Source organism: Erythrolamprus reginae, chromosome 1, assembly GCF_031021105.1.
Source record: "Erythrolamprus reginae isolate rEryReg1 chromosome 1, rEryReg1.hap1, whole genome shotgun sequence".
Taxonomy (NCBI): Eukaryota; Metazoa; Chordata; class Lepidosauria; order Squamata; family Dipsadidae; genus Erythrolamprus; species Erythrolamprus reginae.
This window is the reverse complement of record NC_091950.1, coordinates 153213508-153223847: the sequence shown is the minus strand read 5'-3', so window position 1 is coordinate 153223847 and position 10340 is coordinate 153213508. Positions and strand designations below refer to the sequence as shown.

General features: G+C 44.6%; 1 long non-coding RNA gene across 1 annotated transcript; it reads right to left on the bottom strand.

Annotated features, from left to right (window-relative positions):
* Positions 1 to 3520: 3520 nt before the first annotated feature.
* On the bottom strand, positions 3521 to 9084 carry LOC139159537 (uncharacterized). The gene is made up of 4 exons (XR_011557810.1): positions 8938 to 9084; positions 8616 to 8810; positions 4443 to 4602; positions 3521 to 3742 (listed from the first exon to the last, which is right to left on the bottom strand). It is a non-coding gene; the product is annotated as an uncharacterized lncRNA (long non-coding RNA).
* Positions 9085 to 10340: the final 1256 nt, after the last annotated feature.

Here is a 10340-nt window from a genome sequence, read left to right as displayed (position 1 = left end):
TGCAAAATGCAGCTGTGCGAGCAATCATGGGCTTCCCCAGACATGTGCATATCTCTCCAACACTCCATGGTCTGCATTGGCTGCCAATTGGTTTCTGGACTCAATTCAAAGTGTTGGTTATGACCTATAAAGCCCTACATGGCATGGGACCAGAATACCTCTGAGACCGCCTTCTGCTGCATCAATCCCAGCGACCGGTCAGGTCCCACAGAGCCGGCCTTCTCCAGGTTATGTCAACTAGACAATGTCATTTGGCAGGACTTAGGGGGAGAGCCTTCTCTGGGGGGCCCCCAGCCCTCTGGAATCAGCTCCCCCGCCCCAGAGATTTGTACTGCCCCCACCCTCCTCGCCTTCTATAAGAGCCTGAAGACTCATTTATGCTGCCAGGCTTGGGGCCATTAGATTCTTGACCCCTGGCTGATGAATGTGTTGAGAGAAAGTTGATTGAATGGAATGACTGGGGGATTTTTTAATGCTTTTTTGGAGTTTTAGATTTTTAATTAATTAATTGGATTCAAGATATTGTATATTGTTTATTATATGTTGTGAGCCGCCACGAGTCCTCGGAGCGGAGCGGCAGAGAAATCCAATTAATAAATGAATAAATAAATTACGACATGCCAACTTGAATTCTCACCCACCCACAAGGACTGCTTGCCAGTAAGATTCCTCTCAAGGAGAGGAACACAACAGAACCTCAGGGTGCTTTTTAGATAGCAAGCAGGAGACAAAGGATGAGATAATTATTCCACATCCTGTAGAGAGGCTGAACCTGTGAGTCATCCCAATGTTTCAAGTTAACTGGGTTGTTGATTTCAGTGGACAAAAGCAATTGAGGGGAAAAATGCCTTGCCAATGAATACAGTGAGAAGGTGCCCATAGGAGATGGATAGTTCAAAAGGATATTTTGCCTGTGGAGCTTTTAGTCTTAAAAAGGCTCTTGCAAATATGCAGTTATGATCTTTGATTTCTCCTTTGTATGCTGCACTTAATATTTTCCCCTGACCTCTGACCTACATGGAGAGAGACATCTCATCCAAGTTTTCTGTTGTTTTTCAATTTATTTTCCACTTAACTTATGTTGGGCAGAGGGAAAGAAGGATAGGGTGGCTCTTTTCTGAAGGAGGCCAAAGGAAAGATTGCATGAGAGGGCCAGTGTGTGTGTCATAAATTCCAGACAACTTGTCCAAGAGAGTCAGATTAAAAAAACATCTGCAACAACAATATCTCCTTCCTCAATTTGTTTACTTCGGTCTGCATGATATCAGAGGGAGGGCAGCCCTGATTCCATCAGGAAACAATCTTTACCATCTATTATTTACAAGGCCTACTAAAGAGCATGACAATTGGAACAATGAAAAGCTCACATCTCTTCTTGTTTCCCAGTTACCTTTAGTTATAATCTAAGGATCGTATTACTGGCAGAAACTCCATAATTCTGAAAAGAGTTCAACCTCATTGCATAAAGTAGGGGTGTCAAACTGGCGGCCCATGGGCCAGATGAGTCACATATAGGCCACGCCCACCCCAGCTCCACAGATGGGGAAAATGTCACAAAATGTCAAATGACAGCAATGTGATGCCTCAAGTTTGACACCCATGACATAAAACAATTGGGTGGCAGATCTGCTGAAAAAAAGGCCAGCTTCTGTCCTCATTTTTTCCCTCCCTTCCTAAATGCAGAAAACCCAGCCGCACCTATGAAATCCAATAACTGATTTGAAAAAGCAGGGGAGACCTAATCTAAGTATTGTGAAGGGATCTGTGATAAACAGAGAGGATTTGTGTGAAGTGTATTCTTGCTTGTTTTCAGAGCAGCATTTTGCATTGAACATTCCTATGCTATGCACAATACAGAATTGCTAAACTTTAAATAGCCATAAGAATTTCACTTTGGGAGCCAATTTCTCTTTCTCTCCCCCCCCCCTTTTTTTTTTGAGTTTGGACTATTTCACCTTCAGGATGCGAGGACAGTGCTTAAATTATGGCAAGAATGTTGAACATGCTTTGGAAGAGATTCTCTCTTCTTGCTAATCTCAAAAATCTGGCACAATTCACTCCGGCAAATGAACCAAGTTAATATGCGAAGTCTTGTAGTCACATTGGTATCTCCTCTTCTCCGGCTCACGCTAGACAATGAGTGCACAGTATCAACCCTGCAGGCTAAAAGCTACCCACCTCAAAATATTTTCAAATGCTGCTAATTCATAAGGTAAAAAAGAGTCACAGTAGGTTGCAGCATCCCACCCTTCCAGAGATGGGTTCTTCCCGGTTCAGACTGATTTGCCTGCTATTGACATCATGATCACATCACAGAACCAGTCCTGTTGCAACCTGCTAGTGACGTCACGATAACATCAAAGAACCAGTTCTGTTGGTGCCAGTTTGTTGAAGTCGCCATCTTTTAAAAAAAAAATGTATTCTTTTTTTTTTTTTTTTAAATTTGGGTGGTTTTTCTGTTTTTTCTTCTTTTGCGCATACACAGAAACCCTGTTTTCAACATTGGACATGCATCACCATCTTGTTTTCAGCTTTTTTGGGGGGATGCAGTACGGCAGGAAGCAAACTGGCAGAAAGGTAAGTTAGAACCTACCCCTGGGCCTGTCTAATTGGATCTTGAAATAAAGTTAAATAGATTAGACCTGGCTAATATTTGCTTGGGAAATCCTTAGAAAGTCCCAGGCCTGCAAATTAAGCTGATAAAAAGTACAGTGGTACCTCTACCTAATAATGCCTCTACTTACAAACTTTTCTAGATAAGAACCAGGTGTTCAAGATTTTTTTGCCTCTTCTCAAGAACCATTTTCCACTTACAAACCCGAGCCTCCGAAACTGTAACCAGAAAAGGCAGGGAGAATCCTCCATAGGGCCTCTCTAGGTATATCCTGGGAGGAAACAGGGCCGGAAAAGGTGGGGAGAAGCCTCTGTGGGGACGCTCTAGGAATCTCCAGGGAGGAAACAGGGCTGGAAAAGGTGGGGAGAAATCTCCATGAGGCCTCTCTAGGAATCTCCTGGGAGAAAACAGGGCCTCCACCCTCCCTGTGATTTCCCCAATCGCACACAGTATTTGCTTTTGCATTGATTCCTATGGGAAAAATTGCTTCTTCTTACAAACCTTTCTATTTAAGAACCTAGTCAAGGAACAAATTAAGTTTGTAAGTAGAGGTACCACTGTAATAGGAAACCACTTCTGAATTATCCCCCAAAATGATTGGTAGATATATTCATATAGTTAACAAAGCATCAATCTCAGTTCAAAGGAATCTTCCTGTAATTCAGGGGTTCCTAAATGTTTTGCAATCACACACTTCTTTAATGATCTTAAAACCCCACCCCACTCCCGAATAAAAATCCCAATCCAAACATCACAACAAAAACAAATGGATAATGAAATGAAAACAACAAAACTTTGGAAAAGTTGGATTTATTGTAAGAAATAAAAGTTTCTTCATGCCTATGCTGGACTTCATATACACCTCCCCAAGGGACGTATACTAACAGGGAAGTGGGATAGAAGGAGGAAATGTTAAAGCACGTGGCAGAAATATAATTTATTTATTTTACTGACATTTTCATTCCATTATGTTTTTGTCCTGACCCCATTGACATTTTGGAATTGTAGCTCTTGGCATGCCTCCCCTGGCCCAATAAGGGTTGCACCGCCCTGTACTAAAGTCATAAACAATGTGCTCAATGTTTCACCAGGGTTTTCATTGACAACTGGAATCAGCAGCTCTTCATCCTATACCGGATGAAAAACAGGAAGTTCTCAGAATGAATGTCCTCCAAACACCCATGTTAAGAAAGAGGTTGACTAGTAAATATTATCTTGATGCCTCTAGGAGGCTGATTTGTTTTAGGCAGTGGTTATAAACACTCTGAACATAGTGCAAATTTTTTGTTCTTGGGCTCCTCCAAAGTTACCGTGTCTTGAATGGAAGCCAATCTGATACAACTTGAATGCCTCTGAACAAAGAATGACCGGTATGCAATTTATTATTAGACACAGCCCTGCTAGCCCTTTACTCAAACTGCAATCAAAAGATGTAGGTCTTTGGGTGGGGTGGGGAGACTTCTGAACAGATTTAAAAACGACACTAATGTTGCTCATTTAAAGATACAAGTCGTCCTTGACTTACAGCAGTTTATTTACTGGTCATTCAAAGTTACAACTGCACTGAAAAAAGTGGACTTATGACCATTTTTTACAGTTACGACCAGGGGTGGGCTGCTGCCTGGATGGGGGGGGGAACGCAGTGGGATAGCAAAAATGGAGCTCTACCCCAGAGCACCCAATTTGCACTGAAAGAAAATGTAGGGAATCCTGCATAAGCCATGCCCACAGTGTTATGTCCAGAAGTTTCCACTAAATTCTGTAACTAGGTAAAGTCTAAACATGAGTTGTTAAGCAAGATTCACTATGTACAATAAGGATTGTTTACCTGCCTCTCATTGGCTGCTGTGGTTTGGCGCCAATCTTAGAGAGCTGTCAGGCGTCGCTTGTTGCCGGGCGAAAATGTATAAATAGAAGTGCCTCTGGTCTTACGCGGTTTCTGTCAGGCACGCGCCAGAGTGAAAGTGTTTCCGCGGCTTGTTAGTCTCCTGTTGAGAATAAACCATTGAAGTTAGAAACTGTGTTTCTCGGTCATTTCACTGGCGACGAGGGTCTAGAGGCGATTTTTTCTTTACGGAAAAATCATCATGGCAACCCCTTCGATAATACAGCCGCCTGAACTGTTTGACCCTGAGAGGTCAACTTGGACTGCCTATATGGCAAAATTTGAAATCTTTCTTGAAGCCGCCGGCATGAAAGATGCCGATGACAGCCGGAAAAGGGCTTTATTTCTAAACTATTGCTGCATGCAAATTTTTGATTGGGCCGGTACTTTGACCGACCCTGAACCTGCTAATTCAGTGCCATGGCAAGCTTTGAGGGAAAAGTTGGCGACTCATTTTAAGCCGACTAAACCTGCGAGGGTTTTCAGACACCAGTTCTCCCGAATGGCTCAATCCGAGGGGGAAACTATTAACCAGTTTACAACCCGCCTAAGGACCATATTAGCGAAGTGTCAATTTGAAAATCCTGAGGCAAGATTGACAGATGCCATTATCTTTGGTATGAAAAATGTGACCATCAGAAACAAACTGCTTGCAGCCGAAGACTCTTCCCTTCAAGATGTCATTAAGGCTGCTCAGACAGCAGAAGTTGCGGAAGCCGCTGCAGCTGAACTGAAGTCTAATGACAAGCTGTCTACTGTATGCAAAATTGCTGCGGCTCCGCATTCCCACATCAATCTTCCACATGACTACAACTCCTCTGATTTCAACGCGTATGAGGACTACTGCTGCCAGCTTCGGGGACCTCCTGTCAGACAACCTCGCCAGCCCTTCCCAGCTTGTGCCGGATGCCGGGGTCAACATCCACGGTCCAGATGTCCCTTCAAGGACGCCTTCTGCCGCCACTGCGACAAACGAGGCCACATTGCCACCGTCTGCTGAGCCACACTGCCCGTTGACATCCCCTGCAATCAGGACCTGCTGCCTACTTTTCCTACTCAACGGTCCTACCGCCCATTCAGGCAACAGGGACGAGGAAGCCGGAGGCCGTGGAACAACCGAGGTAACCTCACACACACAGATTGTGCCACCTACCCACCTACCCCTAATAAAATTGTTGTCCCTCTTTTGCTAAATCGCCACCCATGCCACATGGAGCTGGATACAGGCTCCAAATTTACCTTAATGCCGTGGCATAAACTGAGACTTTATATGCCTGATTTATCACGGGACTCTTTGCAACCGCTGGACATCACAATCAAGGACTTCCAGGGACACCCAATCAGGGTTCTGGGCAGCACTAGGGTGCCGGTAACTTTTAAAAATGTTCACCATCTGTTACCTATTCTGATTGTTGAAGGGGCTAATCGTTCCCTTTTGGGTCTAAATTGGATGGCTCCCTTAGGGTTAGCTGTTACAGGTCTTCACAAACTGACTTGTCTGAAGGTACCTGATTTTGTACACGAATTTCCTGAGGTTTTTAAAGATGGTTTAGGTACATATAAGGGGCCCCCAATTTCTTTCTCGTTAGATCCTGCTGTTCCTCCCCTTCGATTGAAACCTCGCAGGGTGCCGCTGCCACTGATGAATAAATTGGATGCCCAGTTACAAAAACTCCAGGCTCAGGGGATCTTGGTTCCTGTTGAACATGCCTCATGGGAAACCCCTATTGTAACCCCCCTAAAGCCTGACGGATCCCTGTGGGTTTGTGCAGATTACAAATCTACCCTCAATAGGGCTTACAACACAACTCATACCCGATACCTGTAATGCAGCAGTTGCTGCATACCCTGGAGTCTGGGAAAATCTTTGCGAGGCTGGACCTCGCTCAGGCATACCAGCAGTTGCCCATCGATGATGCCACATCCCTAGCGCAAACGATTGTAACCCACAGAGGCGCCTTTAAATGTACGCGCCTGCAATTTGGCATTACCGTAGCCCCAGGTATTTTCCAGCAGCTCATGGAACGCTTAATGTGGGGAATTAGGGGAGTGGTCCCCTATTTTGACGACATCTTAATTTGTGGGGACACTCCAGACCAGTTGCACTGCAGAATCCGACAAGTTCTGACCCCATTGCAAGCTAAGGGCTTACGGCTTAAACCAGAAAATTGTGTGTGGGGAATCCCTTCGGTAGATTTTTTAGGATTCAGGATAGATGAAACAGGGATACATCCCACTGAGGAGAAGATTAGAGCCATTAAGGACGCCCCCGCCCCCACCTGTAAGACGGAGCTGCAAGCCTTTCTAGGGCTATTAAATTTTTATTCTGTTTTTTTGAAACAGAAAGCCTCTGCAGCTGAGCCGCTTCATTGACTTCTCCACAAGGGAGCGCAATGGGAATGGGGTGAGACAGAGTGACAGGCTTTTATTTCTGTTAAAAACCTCTTAACATCACAAAGTGTTGTGGTCCAGTACAGTTCCACGTTGCCCCTTAGGCTTACATGCGATGCATCACCGTATGGAGTGGGTGGGGTCCTAGCCCATGTATTACCTAGTGGCCAAGAAGCACCAGTGGCCTACTTTTCCAGGACATTGTCCCTAGCAGAACGCAATTATGCGCAAATAGATAGAGAAGCATTAGCATTGGTGGCTGGGGTGAAAAAATTTCACAACTACTTATTGGGGAGACCATTCCAGTTGGTCACAGACCATAAACCATTGCTAGGATTGCTAGCCACCGGGCGGCCCACCCCTCCTTTTATGTCCCCCCGCATGTCCAGATGGGCTATTTTTCTAGCAGGCTACGATTATGTTCTGGTGCATAAGGGGGGCTCTCTAATAAATCATGCAGATGGGTTGAGTCGCTGTCCGCTGGGGCAGAGGGTGGAGGACCCATCCCCTGCAGGGGATGTCCTCCTCATTGACTTAGGCACACCATCCCTTGTGACTGCTAAAGAAGTGGCCATTGAAACCAAACAGGACCAGGTGTTAGGGAAAGTCCTGCAGTACATTCTGAAGGGATGGCCACCAAATGGAGAAGACCCCTCAGTGGGTGAATATAAAATTAAGAGGTTGGAACTCTCAGTGATGCACGACTGTATATTATGGGGTGACAGGGTGGTTATCCCCTCTGCTCTGAGGCCACAGGTCATGCAAATGCTGCATCAAGGGCACCCAGGGGTGGTCAGAATGAATACTTATGGTGGCCAGGGTTGGACAAGGGAATAGAAGACTGGGTTGCCACATGTAGCCCATGTCAGGAGACAAGGCCAAATGCCCCCAAAACCACCCCTGCACAGTGGGACACTCCCCAGGGGCCTTGGTCTAGGGTACATATTGACCTGGCTGGGCCGGTGGGCAGCAATATGTTTTTGATTGTGGTGGACGCATACTCCAAATGGCTTGATATACTGTTATTAGGGTCCACCACTTCTACAGCTGTGATACATGCACTAAGGAAACTGTTTTCAACTCATGGGTGTCCAGATGTCTTGGTCTCAGACAATGGGCCCCAGTTTACTTCCAGGCAACTAGAAATGTTCTTAGCCCACCTGGGGGTCAGACATGCCTTGGTATCGCCCCACGCAGCTTGGGCTAATGGGATGGCAGAGAGATATGTCCGTGTTGCCAAGGAGGCCATCAAGAGGTCATCAGCAGGGGACATACAGGAGAGACTAGATACTTTCCTACTCACACAGCACATCACGCCAAGCCTAACAACAAATAAGAGCCCCGCCGAGCTACTCATGGGGAGAAGGTTGAGGTCTCCCTTAGATAGGCTGCACCCCTCTTATGTAAAATTGAAGACTGAGAATGTAACAACCCCTGAGCGCTCAGTATTTGTGGGTCAAAATGTATATGTCAAAAATTTTGACAGGGGCAGACAGTGGGAGAGTGGAATAGTGACTGATCAAACAGGTCCAAAAACTTATATGATCAAACTTGGTGATGGCCGCCTCTGGAAGAGGCACATAGATCATATATGGGGGAGACTGGAAACAGCCAGTATAAGGGAAAATATGGCTAACACTAGTAATGGGGTCTCTACTCCTTCACGTCCAACAGGGAGTTATGCCAGACCTAGCAGAAATCAGGAACAAATAGACTGGGACTTACCTGGGTTCAGTGACCAATCCAGCGCTGCCTCAGCTCGTTCAGGTTCCAGCCGTGGAAACTCTACACCAACGACACCCGAGGAACCATCATCTTCTGTGGACACCCAGGTCCTCAACGAGCCTCGCAGATCAGAGCGAACACCCAGGAAGCCTGCCCGTTTGGACGATTTTATTACGTGTTTGTCTGAATAAACATCTGTAAAAATCCAGCCAGAAGGGGGAGGGGTGTTATGTCCAGAAGTTTCCACTAAATTCTGTAACTAGGTAAAGTCTAAACATGAATTGTTAAGCAAGATTCACTATGTACAATAAGGATTGTTTACCTGCCTCTCATTGGCTGCTGTGGTTTGGCGCCAATCTTAGAGAGCTGTCAGGCGTCGCTTGTTGCCGGGCGAAAATGTATAAATAGAAGTGCCTCCGGTCTTACGCGATTTCTGTCAGGCACGCGCCAGAGTGAAAGTGTTTCCGCGGCTTGTTAGTCTCCTGTTGAGAATAAACCATTGAAGTTAGAAACCGTGTTTCTCGGTCATTTCACACAGTGTAGTAGTAAAAAATTGGGTAGCCTTTCACTGGTTACGACCATGGACATGTGGTTAAAATTAAGATGCTTGGTAATTGGTTCATATTTATGACAGTTGTAGTGTCCTGGGTTCACGTGATCCCCTTTTACGAGTTTCTGACAGGCAAAGTGAACGGGGAATTCGGATTAACTTAACAAGCAGTTTACTAACTTGACAAATGTAGAGATTCACTATGGCAAGAAATGTCCTAAAATGGGGCAAAACTCACTTATTTATTATTTATTTATTAATTGGATTTCAATGCCGCCCCTCTCCGAAAACTCGGGGCAGCTTACAACATATAAAAACAGTGATTTACAATAAAATGAATCCAATTAATATAGAATTACATGGCTATCTAAAATCCCCAATTGATTAAAAAAAAATCAGTCACACCCATTCTTACAGCAATCACACAATCATTCATTGGCCAGGGGCCAAGATCTAATCAGCCCAAGCCTGATGACATAAATGACTCTTAAGACTCTTACAAAAGGTGACAACCAATATCTCACTTAACGACAGAAATGTTGGGCTCAATTGTGATTGTAAGTCAAGGACCACCTATATACAGAGTCACAAAAATTGTCAGACCTTAGCAAGCCAAAGCAGTTCCAATTTATGTTAGCAGTCGTTTTTCTTTCTACAGATCTCAATACTGTGCAGTTCTCTGGATGTCTACTTAAAAATCAGTCATGTTAAGATCTGTGGCAGGTAGATGATAGCAGTCAGTTAAGATGTTTCAAGGTGTCACAAGAAATCCTGCTATAATTTCAAAATTACATATCATGAATGAAAAATAGACAACTCACAGTTGTTTGTTCTCTTTCAGTTAGTTCAACCTTGGTCTATCCATCTGAATATGTAAAAACCCTTAATAGCTGGAATAATTTCAGGAATTCTCATGCCTAGACCATGATTTCCATAACCTTGTCCTCAGACTGACTAGGGTATGTTGTATATAAGCCGTTCCACTAAATTACAGAAACACCTTTACCCCAAAGCAAAATATGTATTTGCATTATCATCCCTTTTTCTCTGTCCCAATATGGATACTTATTTATTGGGAAATGTGATGAATATTCTAGTTAATAGTCATTTACAAAATCCCTCTCCATAAATAATCTTTGCTATTCAATAGAATCTCATGGGAAAGGGAGGTGCTC